The sequence below is a fragment of the Ixodes scapularis genome, unplaced genomic scaffold (assembly GCF_016920785.2).
Source record: "Ixodes scapularis isolate PalLabHiFi unplaced genomic scaffold, ASM1692078v2 PGA_scaffold5__190_contigs__length_132052651, whole genome shotgun sequence".
NCBI lineage: Eukaryota > Metazoa > Arthropoda > Arachnida > Ixodida > Ixodidae > Ixodes > Ixodes scapularis.
In genome coordinates this window covers 3,078,764-3,102,728 of record NW_024609880.1, presented here as the reverse complement: position 1 = coordinate 3,102,728, position 23,965 = coordinate 3,078,764, and the positions used below count along the sequence as shown (strand labels likewise).

The 23,965-nt window shown below is 46.3% G+C and overlaps 1 non-coding gene and 1 pseudogene across 1 annotated transcript; one reads left to right on the top strand and one right to left on the bottom strand.

The window, feature by feature from the left end:
* The first annotated feature begins 5,768 nt into the window (after positions 1 to 5,768).
* Positions 5,769 to 7,247, top strand: LOC120843518 (annotated as a pseudogene).
* A 16,011-nt stretch (positions 7,248 to 23,258) lies between these two features.
* Positions 23,259 to 23,331, bottom strand: Trnar-ucu. Its single transcript has one exon. It is a non-coding gene; the product is annotated as a tRNA-Arg (tRNA).
* Between the last annotated feature and the right edge of the window lie 634 nt (positions 23,332 to 23,965).

Below are 23,965 nucleotides of genomic sequence, written 5' to 3'. Positions count from 1 at the left end.
GGAGTTCGGCGCATGCGTGCGTACATTTCTCTGGTGTTCTAGTAACCTGTCATTAAGGCATCTTGAAGTTTGTCCCACGTACTTAAATCCACATGTCAACGGAATCTCATATACTACACTCTCTTTGCAAGGAACTGAAGGTTCCCGATGGGCCTTCTGACAACCCTTGTGGTCCGACTGAAAGGGCGTCAACCTGCTCAATTTTAAATCTGAAGAAAAAACTACGTCCACGCCGAACTTTTTTGCGAGAGCCTTTAGGTTGTGGGAAATCCCGTGGAAATACGGGATTACTGCTATCTTCTTTCTTGCTTTCTTTTCCCGTGGTTCGTTGTTAAATTTCAGTTCTAATTGTCTTTTAATGAATTCTTCTTCATAACCGGCAGATTCTAGCCTCCTCCACTGTTCTTTCACAGCACTACTCATAAAACGAGCGCATGATTTACCCAACGCGTTTGTTACTAAGGACTTAACTACCCCTGCTTTAACCGACTTGGCGTGACAACGCTTTCTACTTAACACAGGTTTTCCGGCTTTTTTCACGTATTCCCAACAAAGACCTTCTTCGACATGTACGCGTAAATCTAGAAACTGCAGGATCCCATTTTCAGGTTTTTCAGTTGTAAACCTAAGCTCCGGAGCTGCTGTTTTTATAATCGATTCCAAAACCTGAGCCTCATTCTCTCGAAAAGCGCAAATAAAAATATCATCCACGTACCTTTTAACAATGCACCCATTCAAGTTATTATCTTTAAGTGTTTCACTTACGCTACTATCTAAGGTGTTAAGATAGATTTCTGCTAACATCGGAGCCACCGAAGATCCAATGCATACACCATCTTTTTGAACATATTTCTGCCCATTATATTCAACAACTGTTGCTTGAAGGTACTGCAGTAGGTGTCGCCGGTCCTTCCCGGGCGGGGTCTGCGGGTGGCGCTGGTGCTGTTGCGTCAGGCGTCGGCGTCGTACCAGCCGCGTCTGGAGGTGGCGCCGCTAGCGTCGGTGCCTTCGCACTGGGTGGTGCTGACGGCACCTGGGCTGGAAAGCTCGTGGGTGGCGGTATCGATGGATCGTCATCCACAGTCGTACGGCCCGGTCTCACGATGGGTTCCGCATGTCGAGGACGCAGGTGGTCAGCGTGCGTGAAGCGAAGCTGGTTGAGCACTTTCACAACGTAGGTCGCAGCACTGACAACCTGACACACGATTCCTTCTTCCCAGGAGACACACTCACCGCGCACTGTTTTCACAAAAACACGGTCGCCCACGTTGAACACACGTTCAGCACCTCGCGACACATCGCGTTGTTCCTTCACATGTTCTTGCTTGCGTTGCATGGCGCCGGCAAAGTCGGGTTTAAGCAGGGAAAGTTTTGTGCGTGGCTGGCGCCTTAGGAATAGTTCGGCGGGCGTTTTCCCAGTCACGCTGTTTGGTGTGTTGCGATAACAGATCAGAAAACTGTCAACATTTTCCTGAAGAGAACACTGCCGACCGGTTGCTTCGCCTTCGAGCACCTGCTTGAGCAATGCTCGTTTCACAGTTTGAACCGTGCGCTCTGCGGCACCGTTAGAGGCTGCGTGGTAAGGCGGGGTGCGAATGTGTTTCACGCCGTTGGCGTTCATGAAGTCAGCAAACTCAGCTGACGTGAACTGCGGACCGTTGTCGCTCACTAGTACCTCGGGCAAACCGTAAGCAGAAAAGGCTCCTCGAAGTTTTTCCAATGTTTTAGTGGTGGATGTAGAAGACATCACCCAAACCTCGATCCATTTCGAAAATGAATCGATGAGCACCAGAAACTCATGGGCACCCTTTGAAGCGAAATCCACGTGCACACGCGACCAGCACCGGGCAGGGTAGCTCCAGGGATGCAGTGGTACCGGACGGGCGGCGGGCTGAACTGCTTGGCAGATTTGGCATTTCTGTACGTGATGCTCGATAGCCGCATCAATTCCAGGCCACCATACAAAACTTCGTGCCAGCATCTTCATGCGGCTGGCGCCTGGATGCTCCTCATGCAGCAAGTTCAGCACGCGGTCCCTTAGCTGTTCCGGGATCACTACACGGACACCCCATGTTACACAACCTTGTTCAAGTGAAAGCTCGTCGCGGCGCACGTAATAAGGCCCAAGTTCTTGCGCGTGCGGTCTTGGCCAACCATTTAGAGTAAACTCAGCAACACGGGACAATGTAAGGCTTCGTTTTGAATACTTTGCAATCTCCTCTACGTTCAATGGGAGGCACTGAAACACTGAGAGGCACTCAACAGGTTCTTCCTCAGCGGGCACCGCCTGAGGCAATCTCGACAGAGCATCAGCCACTTCCATGTTTTTCCCTCGGCGATACTTCAGCCGATATTTATAAGCTGCCAGCACCATGGCCCAACGCTGCATTCGTGCGGCAGCCAGTGTCGGTACAGGCCTTTCCTGACCTAAAATGCCTAGTAGCGGCTGATGATCAGTGTAGATTGTGAACTCTCTGCCAAAAAGATAGCGATGAAACTTTTTGAGACCAAAGATTAACGCCAAAGCTTCGCGCTCGCACTGAGCATACTTTTTCTCGGCTGGCGTTAACGTTCTCGAGGCAAACGCGATAGGCCTCTCTTCGCCGTCAGCAGTCTCGTGAAAGATAACTGCTCCTACGCCATACGAGGACGCGTCACAGAGCATTCCGATCGGCTTATCGACGTCATAGAATGTCAGCACCTGGCTGCTAGTCAGCAACTTTTTCGTATTAGCAAACGCCTCGCTGCATTCCTTCGTCCATGACCATTTCTGATCCTTCTTCAAAAGCCGATAAAGCGGCTCTGCGACTGTTGAACCATTCTTTAAAAACTTCGAATAGAAGTTCAACATGCCCAGATATGCCTTCAATTCTGTGACGGTGGTGGGCTCAGGTGCTGCCAAGATCGCTCTTTTCTTGGCCTCTGTAGGGTAAATCCCATCTGCGGTCACCGTGTGACCCAGATACGTCACGGATTCTTGGAAGAAACGGCACTTGTCCGCGTTGAGCGTGATGTTGTACTCACGCAACCTTCCCAAGACACGTTCGAGAGTCTTTTGGCAGTCTGCCGTGTCAGATCCTGCCACGATTACATCGTCAATGTAGCATCCGACGTGCGGAATGCCTTTTAGCACCTCATCCATCATTGACTGAAATATTGCTGGTGCACTAGCCACACCGTAGGGAAGGCGTTGGAATTCAAAAAGACCCAAGCTAGTGTTAACTGTCAAAAATGGTCTGGACTCTGGAGTGAGTGGCACCTGCTGATACGCCGCAGAGAGGTCAAGTACGCAAAAAACCTTGCCTCCTGCGAGGACAGAATACAGGTCCTCCGGCCTGGGCAGCGGATAGTGATCGGTTTTCAAAACAGGGTTTATCGTTACCTTGTAGTCTCCACAGAGTCTGAGACTACCGTCCTTTTTTGGGACAACGACAAGTGGTGTTGCCCAGTCACTGCGCGCTACTTGTCGAAGCATGCCCGTTTCTACCATGCTGCGCAGCTGGGTTTCTACCTGCTCTCGCAAAGCAAAGGGAACAGGTCTAGCACGGCTAAACACAGGGACCGAACCAGACTTCAGCAAGATCGTCGCTTCGAACTTCTGTATGGTGCCCAGTGTTTTTGAGAACACGGAAGGGTATTTCCTTTGTAGTGCTTGAGCCCTATCTTCCGTTGTGACTTGGCCAATCTCATGCCAATCCAGCCTTAAACGCTGGAGCCAGTTCCGTCCAAGCAGCACTGGAAGCCTCCTTCCATTGTCTTTGACAATTACTACGGGCAACGTCATACTTTGACCCTTGTACACAACAGCGACATCACACTGTCCTTTGAGCTGCAGATGTTCTCCAGTGTACGTGCGAAGTGACATTTTAGCCGGACCACATTTTACATGTGGAAAAACAGAGTCGTACACGCTCTCAGGAACAATTGTGACTGCCGCTCCTGTGTCAATTTGCATGATTAAGGGTTTCCCTTCAACTTGAACACTCACTTCGTAACACGATTGAGTCGTATTTATAAAATGGTACACGTCATGCTCAGTGTCTTCGTCAGAACATTCCAGAGCATTCGTGTTCTTCGGCACCCTTGTGTTTGGACACATTTTCTGCAAATGTCCTACTCTCGAGCACTTGCGGCAGACAAAGCTCTTGTACCAACAAACATTCGATGCATGACTCCTACCACATCTTTCACACCTTTCCTTTTTAGGCCCTTGAATATCTTTAGGTTTCGAGCCCTTTGATCGTCCCTTTTGTCGACTCTTTATAGCGTTTAACGATGCCTCTTTGTCTCTCGATTGCATGAGTGCAGTGTCTCGAGCCGCCAGTTCTCGATCGAGCGCAATCTTGCAAGCGCCTTCAAACGTTAAGTTTTCCTCGGCAAACAAGGCACGCTGGCTCTCTTCATTACGTATGCCTGCTACTAGCCTGTCCCGAAGGGCGTCTTGCAAGAAGTTGCCGCAGTCGCGATAACTCAATCCGCACGCTACAACAGGTACAAATCAAGAAGTGAAAGGAAACTGTCGACGGCGATGCCCGTCCTGGACTGAAAGTTTACCAGGTTTAACTCTAGCACTTGCCGAACTCTTTGCACCAAGCGCACTTTCTCAAGCGAATAGTATAGATCCTTAATGTCCATTGACATTACAGTGCATTGTCTTCCATGAAAGCCCTCTAGAACATCAATTAGTGCCTCTGAATTTCTCAGTGAAAGACTCCCCTCCAGTTGAATTACATTCAACCCTCTTTGCAAAAATTTCGAGACGCTACACTGCCACGTTCCGAGTTCGTTGATTACTGTGCGAAAAAGCATATCCGGTTTGTGATCTTTCAAAAAAAATTTTAGACTTAACGAAGACCTTGTTTGGTTAACTACTTGTTTTGCCAAATTATCCATCTCATCTTCCTTGAAGATTTCAACAATATTCTTCTTAATTTTCTTAATGTTCCCTTTCCACTCAATGAAGAGTGCGCCGAGGGCTTCGTCTGCCTTTCTTCTGAACACTGTCTCGGGAAGGACACCGAACATACCACTTTTGTCAGTCTGCAGCAGACGCAGCGATCCCCTTTCTAGTTCCTTCACGGCAGCGCTTATGACACGAAAATCTCTCTTTTCAGTTCGAAAGCTATCATTCATCAGTTTGTCCATTCTATCAACAGCACAATCCACGAACGTGGCTCTTTCATCATGACCCGTCACTTTCGAAATAGTCTGAATTGCGGAAAACACATCTACCCTTGAAGGTTTCACGTTCATGCAAAACTTTGGGCCATTCCCCAGTGTTTGTTCCGTCTTTCTAGAAATGGACACCTCGCATGGGTTCACCACGTGCGGTATAGTCAGATTGGACTGATTGTTGATGTCTGGTAGTCTTCCACATGCTGTCGCCTGATTGTTCCTTTGGATGCTCCTTAACACTGTTCTTCACTTTACGCTCCAAAGACTGTCAAAAAGTACCTTTTCCTCGTCCCATGTGTGGGTTGTTTTGTATCTTTTGTATCCATCCGGTTTGAAATGTCTGCAACAAAGGAGTTTATCTGTAGAGTGTGGTTGGGAAAAAGTTCCGTGGGTACTTAAAGGCTGTTTGAGAAATAAACCAGTTAGCTGAGTTTGAGACGTTCTCTGTGTCTGTTCCTTCTACTGAAAGTTCTTCCGATTTCTTCCACCGCAGTCTCAGGTGTAATACGACATGATTAGCTACCACCAGCTCGCCTGCACTCTCACCGTCTTTTCACTAATAGTTCCGGAAGCAGGCTTATTTCCCTTCAACCATGGCCCCGCAGCTGTACCCCAACCAACCCCGCTGCTCCTTCAAGCATTCACGGTACTCGACAACCTGGGACGACGTTTGGCTGAATTGGAAGCGGAGGTCGCTTTCCTGGGCATCAGTTTGAGAAAGAGGTATGTGGATCCGAACCTCTTCAAACATCTATCATCCTCAAGATTCCCATGGAGCTCCAAAAAGAAGATTATCAAGGCATACAGACAAGGTGCGACCAAGAGAATTGATGAACTACGACGGGCCTGTGAGCGCATCTGGACCATCCTTCGGGGCCAGCAATACAAGCACGATCAGGACTTCCAACGCTGGAACGCAGGAAAAAAGGTACTTTTTGACAGTCTTTGGAGCGTAAAGCGAAGAACAGTGTTAAGGAGCATCCAAAGGAAATCCGACGACAGCATGTGGAAGACTACCAGACATCAACAATCAGTCCAATCTGACTATACCGCACGTGGTGAACCCATGCGAGGTGTCCATTTCTAGAAAGACGGAACAAACACTGGGGAATGGCCCAAAGTTTTGCATGAACGTGAAACCTTCAAGGGTAGATGTGTTTTCCGCAATTCAGACTATTTCGAAAGTGACGGGTCATGATGAAAGAGCCACGTTCGTGGATTGTGCTGTTGATAGAATGGACAAACTGATGAATGATAGCTTTCGAACTGAAAAGAGAGATTTTCGTGTCATAAGCGCTGCCGTGAAGGAACTAGAAAGGGGATCGCTGCGTCTGCTGCAGACTGACAAAAGTGGTATGTTCGGTGTCCTTCCCGAGACAGTGTTCAGAAGAAAGGCAGACGAAGCCCTCGGCGCACTCTTCATTGAGTGGAAAGGGAACATTAAGAAAATTAAGAAGAATATTGTTGAAATCTTCAAGGAAGATGAGATGGATAATTTGGCAAAACAAGTAGTTAACCAAACAAGGTCTTCGTTAAGTCTAAAATTTTTTTTGAAAGATCACAAACCGGATATGCCTTTTCGCACAGTAATCAACGAACTCGGAACGTGGCAGTGTAGCGTCTCGAAATTTTTGCAAAGAGGGTTGAATGTAATTCAACTGGAGGGGAGTCTTTCACTGAGAAATTCAGAGGCCCTAATTGATGTTCTAGAGGGCTTTCATGGAAGACAATGCACTGTAATGTCAATGGACATTAAGGATCTATACTATTCGCTTGAGAAAGTGCGCTTGATGCAAAGAGTTCGGCAAGTGCTAGAGTTAAACCTGGTAAACTTTCAGTCCAGGACGGGCATCGCCGTCGACAGTTTCCTTTCACTTCTTGATTTGTACCTTCAAGCAACAGTTGTTGAATATAATGGGCAGAAATATGTTCAAAAAGATGGTGTATGCATTGGATCTTCGGTGGCTCCGATGTTAGCAGAAATCTATCTTAACACCTTAGATAGTAGTGTAAGTGAAACACTTAAAGAAAATAACTTGAATGGGTGCATTGTTAAAAGGTACGTGGATGATATTTTTATTTGCGCTTTTCGAGGGAATGAGGCTCAGGTTTTGGAATCGATTATAAAAACAGCAGCTCCGGAGCTTAGGTTTACAACTGAAAAACCTGAAAATGGGATCCTGCAGTTTCTAGATTTACGCGTACATGTCGAACGTCTTTGTTGGGAATACGGGAAAAAAGCCGGAAAACCTGGGTTAAGTAAAAAGAGTTGTCACGCCAAGTCGATTAAAGCAGGGGTAGTTAAGTCCTTAGTAACAAACGCGTTGGGTAAATCATGCGCTCGTTTTATGAGTAGTGCTGTGAAAGAACAGTCGAGGAGGCTAGAATCTGCCGGTTATGAAGAAGAATTCATTAAAAGACAATTAGAACTGAAATTTAACAACGAACCACGGGAAAAGGAAGCAAGAAAGAAGATAGCAGTAATCCCGTATTTCCACGGGATTTCCCACAACCTAAAGGCTCTCGCAAAAAAGTTCGGCGTGGACGTAGTTTTTTCTTCAGATTTAAAATTGAGCAGGTTGACGCCCTTTCAGTCGGACCACAAGGGTTGCCAGAAGGCCCATCGGGAACCTTCAGTTCCTTGCAAAGAGAGTGTAGTATATGAGATTCCGTTGACATGTGGATTTAAGTACGTGGGACAAACTTCAAGATGCTTTAATGACAGGTTACTAGAACACCAGAGAAATGTACGCACGCATGCGCCGAACTCCGAAATAGCAAAGCACATAGAGGAATGCAATAATTGTAATGCGCATTGGTCAGAGACAGAAGTTCTGCATAAAGAGCGAAATGACATTAAGAGGGTCGTTAAAGAAACAATAAGAATAAGTTCTATCGGAAACTGCATAAGCCAAGCATCGATGCAACTTGGACGCAACTGCAAAAAGTTCCTCAGACTTTGAACGAACGCATTCGGTTTACGAGAAGAAGGTGGGGGAGAGGCAATGTATATGTGTATATACATCTAAAAATTTTTTTTTTTTTTTTTAAATGTGCTTGTGATCGCGATTTCGAGATCACTTGGGTGTGTTTTCCTAAAGAAAGGAAAGGGGGAAAAAGGGGAAAAAAAAAGTGTTAGTTGTGGTTTTTTTTTTTTTTTTTTTTGTCTGGGTGCGTTGCCACGGTTTAAAGACCACCTGTGTGTGGTTTTTTTTTTTTTTTTTTTTTTTTTTGTGCGCTTTGACGCGACTGTTAGGATAATTCGGGACATATCTCTGTCAAGGTCACTGCGATGATCCGCAGTGTCCCATTGTTAAGTCCTCGTCCCATGTGTGGGTTGTTTTGTATCTTTTGTATCCATCCGGTTTGAAATGTCTGGAACAAAGGAGTTTATCTGTAGAGTGTGGTTGGGAAAAAGTTCCGTGGGTACTTAAAGGCTATTTGAGAAATAAACCAGTTAGCTGAGTTTGAGACGTTCTCTGTGTCTGTTCCTTCTACTGAAAGTTCTTCCGATTTCTTCCACCGCAGTCTCAGGTGTAATACGACATGATTATATTACCAGTACTTTAAAATAATGTGCTTCAATCACTCCGGAACAATAGGCTGCTTTAAAAATGACGCGCATCAATCGTCTCATTTGTAATAGCCCCCCTCCCCGCCAAAAGAAAAAAAGTATTTAGGTCAAATTTGAACTGTTACCGAAGAGTGTTGGTCGCGAACTTTTCACTCTAGCTCGATGAACGTCTCAAAACATTATTTAGGACCGCGTAGAAGCTATCTCTAGATTATTACAAACACTAAAACAATACAACACTCGTTAACGATACCGTAAAGATTGGGGGGTCACAGTGCTCATAATACATCATACAAGAGACAGTCTGCAAACACGAATCACCGCAATATCTGGGGTCCGAATAGCCGCGTGTCAAGTTTTCTCCATGACCTTATTGCCACACGTCATTCGAAGCACGGATCTCGCGGTGACTCGCGTTCGAAACTGCATGCAGACTGTGTTCTGTGTGATTTATGACCTTTGAGACCCCGACTTAAGTAAATTTTCAAAACATTTTATTCAAACTAACGGCCGCCATTCTTGTTACCATTTCATAGTGACTGACTGCGAGGCGAGTCGCCAACATCTTAGTGTGCAGTGGTGGATTCAGAAGGAGGGGGGGGGGGGGGGGGGGGTCCGTTTGCTGTGACCTTTCTCTTTAATTCTGCGTGTGTAAAAATTGTTTATAGTGAAGTTGGAAGCTGAGCTAGTTGCTGGTTGTTATACATAGTGAACAAAAACAGCGCACAAGACAAGGACAAAAGAGCAGCATACACGACAGTAGTTGGTCTTTAGTTCTTTAAACAGCGGGAGGTTAGTCTGGATGAGCATGGCGACATCGTTACCCACTATAGATGAGAGGCAGTGCAGCACAACTGCAGTGCACTAGAATAAAAGTCTAGTATTTGGACCGGCAAGGCGCGGCAATGGGAGCATGTGAGGCTGCGCGAGTAAACCATAATCACGGCGCTGGAGTCGACAGGGCAGCAGAAAATAACTGCAGGCCGCATGTGGAGCCGCGCTTGCTCGCGCGCGCGGAGCACGCGCACAATCAGCATCATATATACTGACCTTACTGCCGATGCGCCGGTGTCGACATGTATCGCGATCAGAGATGGGCAAAATACATGCAAATATGTATCGAAATACAAATACAAAATACTTCGTCAAAAATGTATTTAATTACAAATCTAATTACATTTCCAAAAAAGCATTTATGTACAACATACAAATACAACCAAATGTATTTGGTATCCTCCAAATACTTTTCCAACCTCTTTCCTCAAAATTTGCGTCAGCGACTTCAAAGCACCTGCAACGGGTTTCTGGGTATCTCATTTTAGTTTTGCATCGCACACTCGGGAGTTAGTGTGCGAGGCTCTAGTAACGTAATAGAAATATAATAAAAAAATGTAATCAGCTTGGATGTAATAGGTTAAAAATGACAGAGCTTCAAGCAGCTTTTTTTTGTCGATTGCATTTTGGTATAGACCAACGAAGAGCTGAGACGACCAAGACGCGTAGCACTAGCCAGAGAATTTTTTATTGTTGCAACTCGCACCAGTTACGAAAATGTGGACGACCCGCCCATTTAGAATGTTCCAGGCAAAAATATCGATAGAAATCAGGCTGGAAAGCATCACAAGTTGTCACAGGCACTTATTTAGCCAGTCTGCCTGTGAACGTCGATTTCGTCACTATTCTTGCCCTGGACTAGCACCGTAATCACAAAGTCACTAAACGCTTGTGCTTGATTGAGAGACACTGCATTCGGTGCAGAACGTAGTTTTCTTTCTGCTCTTGACACGTCTTACGATGAGCAAAATGAGTCGTGACAATCAATTTGAGGGACGTATTTTCGCCCCCAAAATTGTATTTAATTACAATTGTATTTGAAATACCCACGTTTTAGTATTTAGATACACACGTCAAATACATTACCCAATTTTTAATTATATACAAATGCAAAATACACAAAGTATTTTAAGTACGTATTTCAAATACTTGTATTTGAAATACTGCCCATCCCTGATCACGATCTACACCACACGCCTCACGCGAGTATGGTGGTGCTTGTGCGCGTGCTCCGCGTGCACGTGCACGCGCGGCTGCACGTGCCGGCTGCAGTGACTTTCTGCTGCGCTCTTGACTGCAGCTTCGCGATTATTGGCTACAGGCGTATCCTCAGAAGCTCCCATTGCCGAGCCGCGCCTGTCCCAACCTTACCCCGTATTCTAGTACATTGAGGTACAATTGTATCACTATGCAGTAGTGATACATAAGACAGCACGCCGGTACGATGCACATCCAGATCTAAATGATCAGGGGTGAAGATGCCTGGATTCTGGAGAGCGACGACAGGACAAGCGCTGACTCGTAACTACTCGCTTTTCCGAGTGATCGCTATGACTATTTGCTGAATCGCGCTTGCCCGCCCCGCGTATGCGGCCGTGGTCAGTCTCCATGGCAGAGAGCGTTGTGGCAGTTGTGGAAGCCGTGGTGACAGATTGCCATAAAAATAGCCGTGGGTAATATTTCGTGCTTGATTGAAGTGGTTTGACAAAACAACAACCACGACGACGATTACGACGACAGTCGCATCCACTTGTTTCAAGAATCCGGTTTGTCAAGCGATTTTATTCAAGCACGAAATATCTCCCACGGTGCAGTGCACTTGACCCGCGGCTATTTTTATGTCAGCCTGCCGCCACAGCGCTGCCGACCATATTACTATAATGGCTAGAGATATTACAACTCTACCAAAAAGATGGCAGACCGTGGCCACATTCCTGTGCATAGGCGGAGCTAAGCAAACGCGATCCAGCAAAGAGGCATACATATCAGGGTTTTTTACTAATAGAAAAGAAGACAAAAACACGCAACGCACACATTCACACGTGAATCTTCCACCCATGATAGCTGCTCACTACAGCACGCGCTGGCCCTTCATTGTCATCTTAAGGGATTCCAGCCCGACCCTAGACAACACGACTGACGCCAAGCCTCTGCAGTTTTCTCTCCCACTGTGGATGTGAAATGCCTCTTGCACTTCGCGTGTCACCTTTTTTCTTGTGCCGTCCTAGAATGGCGGTAGGACTAAGTGGCGGTTCTCACAGACACTCTATGCTGCGGGAACTGTCCTCCCACAGTGGATTCTAGAGAATACATGAGTTTTCGAAGCTCACCGTTCAGGCAGCGTCCACCTACCAAACATAGGTGAGGCCACACGAGAGTGGAATTCTTTACACTACTCAATACTCTTCCCTTGCTATTTTTTTTTTGCGATAAACCTGGCCTATTTTACCTGACAAAAAAAAAAAAAAAAGACTACAAGGATTCTATAACGGCTGAAAGTATTTTCTTTTAATTCGTCTGAAATCCTTCGTAAATATGGGTTGACGACTGGTCTCTTCTTTTCTAGAACACGTTTGGTAGACCTACAGCCCTTAATCATATTTAGCAGTATTCTTGACACGTATGAAATTAGTGCCGATAGATTGCCAACTTTGTTTAGCCAGTGAGCTTGTGTTTTAAAGCTGTCTCAGAGTGTGGAGGCATGATTTTTTTAGGGCTGAGGATAGACATGGCATACCAGTGCCCCTCTCTACATTTTCTGAGTGGGCCGACATGTAGTGCAAATTACCCTTCTTTGATTTTGGGCAATAAGTTAAGGGAATATGGCAATCTTCTAGAAAGGTAGAGAGAAGTGCAGGTACTGGAGTACTCTTTCTTTTGGAACCTCAAAGATAAATATGAGGCTTCCCCCGAGAGCTCTGTAAATGTATCCACCACTTTGTCCACTTGCGTTTCCGATTATCCATCTCCTTCGAGAAAACACAAAAAAGTCGTTTATGTAGCAGACTGCGTTGGTAACACTTGCCCCACCAAGCGCTCTTTCGATTGCCCAATCCACCTCATTGAAGTAAATGTCACTTAAATAGGAGGGTACACAGGACCCAATACGCACCCCTGACTGTTGCCGGTAGCATCCATCCCGCCACCCGAATATTATTGACAGCAGGTGGAACAGCAACAACTCAATAAAGCTTTTCAGGGTTACACTTTTAGAACGTCTGAACGCCATCTGTTCATTAACTTCAATACACCCTTTCACTGATGTAAACGATTGATAATGTGGTGAGGAGTAAACGTCTTCCACATCTATACTAAAGTATCACTCTTTCCCAAATTGTTGAGTGAGATACTCCACTGTCTCCTCCGAGTTGAAGGTCCCTAAAATTGACCTTGATGTTTCAAGATGACAGCTTTTTGGAGTTAGGGCGCAACTTGTCTTTTCCTCAACCCCCTTTCCGTCATACTGGTTCGAAAAGGAAACACAGTGAGGTTATTGCCAGGAGATAGAACAACTGAAGCATAGTATATGGCTGGGCTCTCAAACACGCGGCACGCGGGCTGCAGGAGACCTGAGACTCCCAGGGACACGGCCAGTGTGCGTCCCGTGGCTTCGAGCCTCATTGCTCCGCCTTCAATCCTACAGGCGCAAAAAACAAGTTTAATATCATGGATTCATTTCTTCAGAAAATAGAGCTCTGCTCATATAACATGTTCATACATTTTGCATTACTCTGTTTTATTTTAAGCTGAGTATTACCTCGTGAGAATATCTGATTCTCAGCCCTTTCAAATGTTAGTCAACCGGCACGGCAGTACAACTACTTGATGTTGATGTTAATGTTTTTACGTGCCAAAAAAGCACCCTGAAAATTTTGACATTGGTGCACAGCCGAAGTAACTTCCACATACAAAAAGAATTATCATGCAAAGCCATGAAACTCATAAATACCCCGTTAGAAAGTTTGTCATAATAATGAACTTACCCGTTCATAACGCTATTTAAAGTCAAAATGAGGCATGGAAAAAATGATCTGAACATGGCTATTGCAAAAAATCTGATTTCGATGTAAATGGTGATCCTTCAAATTGCGGGCAGGGGAATTCACGCGTAAACCCTTCGCGTTCACGCGTGAATTTTGCTGGGATGCGTAGCCTTATGCTGCTCAAATGATTCGGTACATCAGTATGACGTTGGATAAGTTTTTGTAAAAACACTACATCTTGGCAATCCCTACGACCACCTATTAGGGTGGTTACCGTTTCGACTCCTTCCCATCTCAACCTTCCCGTTTGTACCTTTCCGTTCCAACCCGGCTCAAGACGACCTAATCGTATCATCTTTTTCCCATTTCGCCCTATCGCGAGACAACCTTCCCCCTTCGACCACCGCTGGCTATCAGTTGGGTCGGTTCTAGCGTCCAGCGTATGTCCTCCTTGGAGACTTAATTTTGCCCTCTCCCGAAACAACCTCGGAGAGTTGATCATGAGAAATTACTTTTTGCACGCTTTTCTGGTGTTTTTGCTGCCTGCAGTGCTGCGAACGAGCATTGCAGTCACCGCGGTCACCTGGACGGGATGTCTCCGCTCGCGCTTGACTATTTTGATGGCACCCGAGGAATGACCCTTTTTCCGTTTAACGGTGGAACGGCCACAGAAACCGAGGTCCACGGACCAAAAACCGCACGGAGTCCTGGCACCGTAAGATAAACGCTGTGTGAGGCGCGGTCCATCCGAACATTTACAGCTTCGTCGATCTCATCAAACGGGATGAGGCCTTGACAAGGATATCTTTTCAGCGGCTTGCAAACGGTTGTGCCGCGTGGACCAAGGGCTTAAGGGAGTCATCAGAGACCGCAAACTATCAAAATTGGAGTGTTAGCTTTTTGATGGCAAAATTCCCCCGTTGACTTCCTAAACAAGGCGAAAGCATTTTGTGCTCAATGATATTTTTCTGTATGCGTAAGGATTCAGTTTTCGAAATTGCAAAAAAAATAAAAATAAAGACGCTATTGTACGCCTGTCAACCTGTCTGACGTATCGCTCTCCAAAATATTTAGTGCACTATTAGAATGCTTCAGCATAACGTACTCGAGCGCGTTGGATACTCGAAAAATAGCGTCGCAATCTGAAAACCTGTCCTTCCTTCCCCCCCCCCCCCCCCCCCCGCGTCGTTAAAATTTTAGCTTACTCAAAGCACCTGAGTACGTTATTCTAGGATGCCTAATAGACCCTTTCCGAAATTCAGTCTGGCCACTTTGATCACTATCATCATCAGTGGAACGGCATCTGTGCCATACCAATGGCGGCCTTCTAGTGACTGATAAAAAAAGACGTTGAAGATGCTCCTAAGCGGATCTTGCGAGGCCTCTACATTCGGGGGGTCAGTACGACGTGACGCAGGAATGGAACGCAAGAGTACGTAAGCGTTTATTTCTAATAATTCAGATTCAGTCAACCTGTGTGCGGCACACAATCTCCTTTAAAGCAATTTAGTGTATAAAATTTTCTCGAGGCATCTGAGTGAGTAGGAGCTTTGTTCTGAATGCAGGTTCTTGGTCACCGTCGAACTGAAAGTGATCGAGAAAGAACTCACTGAACAATTCCTCGCGTGCTGTTGACTTGCGAAAGTGACGGTGCCGAGACAAGTTCATTTCCCCCATTGATATGGCAAAACCTAAACTGCTTTACAAACCATCAGATGGCACTGAATTTCGGAAAGGGTCTATTCTACAGAAAGCGAAACTGTTAACGCGGACAAGCGACCGTCGGTTTTTGCTGTTTATCTCATGGAATCGAAACGCTGCCATCAAAACTATTAGTGTCTTTGGAAGTGTTTATCTGAGCCACAAACCTAAGCGCTAAAATTTGGTTTCTACTGATACCAATTTGAAATAAAATTTAAAAAAAGCGACAAAAACGCGGTCGGGGTAACACTAGCCGGCTTTACATTAATGCGATCGTAGCGCACCGAATCGAGCAGGGACCAATCACACGCACCCTGTTTTTTTTCTCCTTCCTCTTCTACCCCAATCGAAATAGTCAAATCGATTCGATGCGCTAAGGTCGCATTAATGTAAATGCAGCCAGTGTTGCGCAGTGTACATAGTCCTTTTCGCGGTTGCACGTTGTAATGACCATATTGAAAAAATAAAATAAAATAAAATGTTTTGAGTGGTTGAAGTATGAATATATTACGTTGAAACTTGTCTCAAATGGTCGTATATTTTAAGAATACGTTGACATGAAAAATATTTCAGTATATATTCCTAAACAAAAAACGCGCGCAGACTGGGGTTAGAACGATTGAAACTTTTGGCTAAGAGGTTGAGATGCGCAGTGCCTTATACAAATGGGTTGAAACGGGACGGGTTCAAACGCAAAGGTGGTTCGAGTACGGATTCAAATAAGAAGGGAGTTTTGAGAACGGGCTCAAAAGGGATGTATACAAATGGCAAGGAGAAAACAGGGCAGGTCCAAACGGGAAGGTAGTCTCGGAAATGGGTCAAAACGGGAAAACTCAAACGCAAGGTCGTTTCGTAAGTGGGTCGAAACGGGAAGGGTTCAAACGGGAATTGGTTGTTTCGGGCTACACCCACGTAATTCGCTGAGATTCAAAAGCCTAACAAGAGAATGGTATACGGATGATAGTCTCCCGTGAAAATGCATATCATAAACTGCGCGATTCAAGCGCCTTCTTACCACTTTAATACGCTTACATTCACTTTCCAATAAACTGTTCTACAAGGCGGAAGCAAATTCAAGACGGGGCCCATACAATGCAAAATAAACGTAACACGGCACCGGGTGCTCGAATTTTTCGAGCCATACGTGAAATTGTACGAAGCAACTTAAAACCGGTGCTACAAATGTTATTATCATGGGATTCGACCGATAGTTGGCAAAGTACTAACACACAAACGACCCTGATGAAATTAGCTCGTGTAATAGTACTGTTTTTTAACTTATACTTTATGTGTAAATGATATCTACGCCTTAAAAACGTACAAAGTTTGTTTTGTTTGTGTTCATTGGCAATCGGTTCAACGAGCACCACTTTCAAATACTCAAAATGGCAGACTGCAGCGCTTCTCATTCGTTTCCGGAACAGACATGTGAGAATACCTTTAAGTCATCTGCACTTAAGAGCACCTTAGAAAATCTTATACAGTTTAAAACATCGTTTATAAATACGAGGAACAACAACGAACCAATGCAAAAATAACGGTTGTGGCGCAGAATAGCTTGCGCACGTTCATACATTAAAAAGAACTGAGACTGGGGAAAAGAAAGGGACAAACACACTGAAACATTAAAAACAGCTGCAAAGTTTATACACCGGAACAGCTCCTTATAAATTTGGAAGTCACCCCGCCTTGAGCCAACAAAACAAGAAAAGTGGGACGACCCATCACCTCAAAAAGGTGACCCAGCCAAAACATTTTTTTTTGTTTTTGTTAGTACAGATAATAACTCATCCTCGCTTTGAAAACGACAACTGTCAGCCCCACACACACAAAAAAAAAAAAAATAAAACCGACTTAACACGATAAAAAAATTGTACAATTAGGAAAACCCTTGTCTCCTTGTCCAAGGATATTGAGGGCTAGCTAATGCAATATCCAACGGCCGTGGCCCGCAGAGCCTCGCTTATCAGCGTCTTAAACGGATTCCTTTCTCTTCTAAGTTCCGATGTGTGCATCCATTGAGGGAAAGAATTCTTATATTCTTTCACGTGTTTAGCGAGTTCAGAATTTGGCAAATAATCCTTGACAGCTCTTTTGTGTTCTAGAATCCTTATAATGCAATTAAATGCAAAGGTGCGAGCGAGCTGGACAAGAATGACGAAAATAATCCCTGGAGAAGGGGAACGAGAGGGACAAAGGACAAACACAAATCTCCAAACACAGCTAGGTGACTGGTGCGCGACCGAAAAAATCCGCCTGGTCCGGGTATTGAACCCGGGACCTCTCCATTACAGGTGGAGCGCTCTACCAATTGAGCTAGCCAGGGGTTAGACATCAGTAGAGCAAACGGGTCTTATCAGCCGCCACCAGTCTAACACCAACAATGGCGAAGCTTGCAATTCAAGGTAATAATTATAATGCAATTAAATGCAAAGGTGCGAGCGAGCTGGACAAGAATGAGGAAAATAATCCCTGGAGAAGGGGAACGAGAGGGACAAAGGACAAACACAAATCTCCAAACACAGCTAGGTGACTGGTGCGCGACCGAAAAAATCCGCCTGGTCCGGGTATTGAACCCGGGACCTCTCCATTACAGGTGGAGCGCTCTACCAATTGAGCTAGCCAGGGGTTAGACATCAGTAGAGCAAACGTGTCTTATCAGCCGCCACCAGTCTAACACCAACAATGGCGAAGCTTGCAATTCAAGGTAATAATTATAATGCAATTAAATGCAAAGGTGCGAGCGAGCTGGACAAGAATGACGAAAATAATCCCTGGAGAAGGGGAACGAGAGGGACAAAGGACAAACACAAATCTCCAAACACAGCTAGGTGACTGGTGCGCGACCGAAAAAATCCGCCTGGTCCGGGTATTGAACCCGGGACCTCTCCATTACAGGTGGAGCGCTCTACCAATTGAGCTAGCCAGGGGTTAGACATCAGTAGAGCAAACGGGTCTTATCAGCCGCCACCAGTCTAACACCAACAATGGCGAAGCTTGCAATTCATGGTAATAATTATAATGCAATTAAATGCAAAGGTGCGAGCGAGCTGGACAAGAATGACGAAAATAATCCCTGGAGAAGGGGAACGAGAGGGACAAAGGACAAACACAAATCTCCAAACACAGCTAGGTGACTGGTGCGCGACCGAAAAAATCCGCCTGGTCCGGGTATTGAACCCGGGACCTCTCCATTACAGGTGGAGCGCTCTACCAATTGAGCTAGCCAGGGGTTAGACATCAGTAGAGCAAACGGGTCTTATCAGCCGCCACCAGTCTAACACCAACAATGGCGAAGCTTGCAATTCAAGGTAATAATTATAATGCAATTAAATGCAAAGGTGCGAGCGAGCTGGACAAGAATGACGAAAATAATCCCTGGAGAAGGGGAACGAGAGGCACAAAGGACAAACACAAATCTCCAAACACAGCTAGGTGACTGGTGCGCGACCGAAAAAATCCGCCTGGTGCGGGTATTGAACCCGGGACCTCTCCATTACAGGTGGAGCGCTCTACCAATTGAGCTAGCCAGGGGTTAGACATCAGTAGAGCAAACGGGTCTTATCAGCCGCCACCAGTCTAACACCAACAATGGCGAAGCTTGCAATTCAAGGTAATAATTATAATGCAATTAAATGCAAAGGTGCGAGCGAGCTGGACAAGAATGACGAAAATAATCCCTGGAGAAGGGGAACGAGAGGGACAAAGGACAAACACAAATCTCCAAACACAGCTAGGTGACTGGTGCGCGACCGAAAAAATCCGCCTGGTCCGGGTATTGAACCCGGGACCTCTCCATTACAGCTGGAGCGCTCTACCAATTGAGCTAGCCAGGGGTTAGACATCAGTAGAGCAAACGGGTCTTATCAGCCGCCACCAGTCTAACACCAACAATGGCGAAGCTTGCAATTCAAGGTAATAATTATAATGCAATTAAATGCAAAGGTGCGAGCGAGCTGGACAAGAATGACGAAAATAATCCCTGGAGAAGGGGAACGAGAGGGACAAAGGACAAACACAAATCTCCAAACACAGCTAGGTGACTGGTGCGCGACCGAAAAAATCCGCCTGGTCCGGGTATTGAACCCGGGACCTCTCCATTACAGGTGGAGCGCTCTACCAATTGAGCTAGCCAGGGGTTAGACATCAGTAGAGAAAACGGGTCTTATCAGCCGCCACCAGTCTAACACCAACAAGGGTGAAGCTTGCAATTCAAGGTAATGATTATAATGCAATTAAATGCAAAGGTGCGAGCGAGCTGGACAAGAATGACGAAAATAATCCCTGGAGAAGGGGAACGAGAGGGACAGAGGACAAACACAAATCTCCAAACACAGCTAGGTGACTGGTGCGCGACCGAAAAAATCCGCCTGGTCCGGATATTGAACCCGGGACCTCTCCATTACAGGTGGAGCGCTCTACCAATTGAGCTAGCCAGGGGTTAGACATCAGTAGAGCAAACGGGTCTTATCAGCCGCCACCAGTCTAACACCAACAATGGCGAAGCTTGCAATTCAAGGTAATAATTATAATGCAATTAAATGCAAAGGTGCGAGCTAGCTGGACAAGAATGACGAAAATAATCCCTGGAGAAGGGGAACGAGAGGGACAAAGGACAAACACAAATCTCCAAACACAGCTAGGTGACTGGTGCGCGACCGAAAAAATCCGCCTGGTCCGGGTATTGAACCCGGGACCTCTCCATTACAGGTGGAGCGCTCTACCAATTGAGCCAGCCAGGGGTTAGACATCAGTAGAGCAAACGGGTCTTATCAGCCGCCACCAGTCTAACACCAACAATGGCGAAGCTTGCAATTCAAGGTAATAATTATAATGCAATTAAATGCAAAGGTGCGAGCGAGCTGGACAAGAATGACGAAAATAATCCCTGGAGAAGGGGAACGAGAGGGACAAAGGACAAACACAAATCTCCAAACACAGCTAGGTGACTGGTGCGCGACCGAAAAAATCCGCCTGGTCCGGGTATTGAACCCGGGACCTCTCCATTACAGGTGGAGCGCTCTACCAATTGAGCCAGCCAGGGGTTAGACATCAGTAGAGCAAACGGGTCTTATCAGCCGCCACCAGTCTAACACCAACAATGGCGAAGCTTGCAATTCAAGGTAATAATTATAATGCAATTAAATGCAAAGGTGCGAGCTAGCTGGACAAGAATGACGAAAATAATCCCTGGAGAAGGGGAACGAGAGGGACAAAGGACAAACACAAATCTCCAAACACAGCTAGGTGACTGGTGCGCGACCGAAAAAATCCGCCTGGTCCGGGTATTGAACCCGGGACCTCTCCATTACAGGTGGAGCGCTCTACCAATTGAGCCAGCCAGGGGTTAGACATCAGTAGAGCAAACGGGTCTTATCAGCCGCCACCAGTCTAACACCAACAACGGCGAAGCTTGCAATTCAAGGTAATAATTATAATGCAATTAAATGCAAAGGTGCGAGCGAGCTGGACAAGAATGACGAAAATAATCCCTGGAGAAGGGGAACGAGAGGGACAAAGGACAAACACAAATCTCCAAACACAGCTAGGTGACTGGTGCGCGACCGAAAAAATCCGCCTGGTCCGGATATTGAACCCGGGACCTCTCCATTACAGGTGGAGCGCTCTACCAATTGAGCTAGCCAGGGGTTAGACATCAGTAGAGCAAACGGGTCTTATCAGCCGCCACCAGTCTAACACCAACAATGGCGAAGCTTGCAATTCAAGGTAATAATTATAATGCAATTAAATGCAAAGGTGCGAGCGAGCTGGACAAGAATGACGACAATAATCCCTGGAGAAGGGGAACGAGTAGGACAAAGGACAAACACAAATCTCCAAACACAGCTAGGTGACTGGTGCGCGACCGAAAAAATCCGCCTGGTCCGGGTATTGAACCCGGGACCTCTCCATTACAGGTGGAGCGCTCTACCAATTGAGCCAGCCAGGGGTTAGACATCAGTAGAGCAAACGGGTCTTATCAGCCGCCACCAGTCTAACACCAACAATGGCGAAGCTTGCAATTCAAGGTAATAATTATAATGCAATTAAATGCAAAGGTGCGAGCGAGCTGGACAAGAATGACGAAAATAATCCCTGGAGAAGGGGAACGAGAGGGACAAAGGACAAACACAAATCTCCAAACACAGCTAGGTGACTGGTGCGCGACCGAAAAAATCCGCCTGGTCCGGGTATTGAACCCGGGACCTCTCGATTACAGGTGGAGCGCTCTACCAATTGAGCTAGCCAGGGGTTAGACATCAGTAGAGAAAACGGGTCTTATCAGCCGCCACCAGTCTAACACCAACAAGGGTGAAGCTTGCAATTCAAGGTAATGATTATAATGCAATTAAATGCAAAGGTGCGAGCCAGCTGGACAAGAATGACGAAAATAATCCCTGGAGAAGGGGAACGAGAGGGACAGAGGACAAACACAAATCTCCAAACACAGCTAGGTGACTGGTGCGCGACCGAAAAAATCCGCCTGGTCCGGATATTGAACCCGGGACCTCTCCATTACAGGTGGAGCGCTCTACCAATTGAGCTAGCCAGGGGTTAGACATCAGTAGAGCAAACGGGTCTTATCAGCCGCCACAAGTCTAACACCAACAATGGCGAAGCTTGCAATTCAAGGTAATAATTATAATGCAATTAAATGCAAAGGTGCGAGCGAGCTGGACAAGAATGACGAAAATAATCCCTGGAGAAGGGGAACGAGAGGAACAAAGGACAAACACAAATCTCCAAACACAGCTAGGTGACTGGTGCGCGACCGAAAAAATCCGCCTGGTCCGGATATTGAACCCGGGACCTCTCCATTACAGGTGGAGCGCTCTGCCAATTGAGCTAGCCAGGGGTTAGACATCAGTAGAGCAAACGGGTCTTATCAGCCGCCACCAGTCTAACACCAACAAGGGTGAAGCTTGCAATTCAAGGTAATAATTATAATGCAATTAAATGCAAAGGTGCGAGCGAGCTGGACAAGAATGACGAAAATAATCCCTGGAGAAGGGGAACGAGACGGACAGAGGACAAACACAAATCTCCAAACACAGCTAGGTGACTGGTGCGCGACCGAAAAAATCCGCCTGGTCCGGATATTGAACCCGGGACCTCTCCATTACAGGTGGAGCGCTCTACCAATTGAGCTAGCCAGGGGTTAGACATCAGTAGAGCAAACGGGTCTTATCAGCCGCCACCAGTCTAACACCAACAATGGCGAAGCTTGCAATTCAAGGTAATAATTATAATGCAATTAAATGCAAAGGTGCGACCGAGCTGGACAAGAATGACGAAAATAATCCCTGGAGAAGGGGAACGAGAGGGACAAAGGACAAACACAAATCTCCAAACACAGCTAGGTGACTGGTGCGCGACCGGAAAAATCCGCCTGGTCCGGGTATCGAACCCGGGACCTCTCCATTACAGGTGGAGCGCTCTACCAATTGAGCTAGCCAGGGGTTAGACATCAGTAGAGCAAACGGGTCTTATCAGCCGCCACCAGTCTAACACCAACAATGGCGAAGCTTGCAATTCAAGGTAATAATTATAATGCAATTAAATGCAAAGGTGCGAGCGAGCTGGACAAGAATGACGAAAATAATCCCTGGAGAAGGGGAACGAGAGGGACAAAGGACAAACACAAATCTCCAAACACAGCTAGGTGACTGGTGCGCGACCGAAAAAATCCGCCTGGTCCGGGTATTGAACCCGGGACCTCTCCATTACAGGTGGAGCGCTCTACCAATTGAGCTAGCCAGGGGTTAGACATCAGTAGAGAAAACGGGTCTTGTCAGCCGCCACCAGTCTAACACCAACAAGGGTGAAGCTTGCAATTCAAGGTAATGATTATAATGCAATTAAATGCAAAGGTGCGAGCCAGCTGGACAAGAATGACGAAAATAATCCCTGGAGAAGGGGAACGAGAGGGACAAAGGACAAACACAAATCTCCAAACACAGCTAGGTGACTGGTGCGCGACCGAAAAAATCCGCCTGGTCCGGGTATTGAACCCGGGACCTCTCCATTAGAGGTGGAGCGCTCTACCAATTGAGCTAGCCAGGGGTTAGACATCAGTAGAGAAAACGGGTCTTATCAGCCGCCACCAGTCTAACACCAACAAGGGTGAAGCTTGCAATTCAAGGTAATGATTATAATGCAATTAAATGCAAAGGTGCGAGCCAGCTGGACAAGAATGACGAAAATAATCCCTGGAGAAGGGGAACGAGAGGGACAAAAGACAAACACAAATCTCCAAACACAGCTAGGTGACTGGTGCGCGACCGAAAAAATCCGCCTGGTCCGGATATTGAACCCGGGACCTCTCCATTACAGGTGGAGCGCTCTACCAATTGAGCTAGCCAGGGGTTAGACATCAGTAGAGCAAACGGGTCTTATCAGCCGCCACCAGTCTAACACCAACAATGGCGAAGCTTGCAATTCAAGGTAATAATTATAATGCAATTAAATGCAAAGGTGCGAGCGAGCTGGACAAGAATGACGAAAATAATCCCTGGAGAAGGGGAACGAGAGGGACAAAGGACAAACACAAATATCCAAACACAGCTAGGTGACTGGTGCGCGACCGAAAAAATCCGCCTGGTCCGGGTATTGAACCCGGGACCTCTCCATTACAGGTGGAGCGCTCTACCAATTGAGCTAGCCAGGGGTTAGACATCAGTAGAGAAAACGGGTCTTA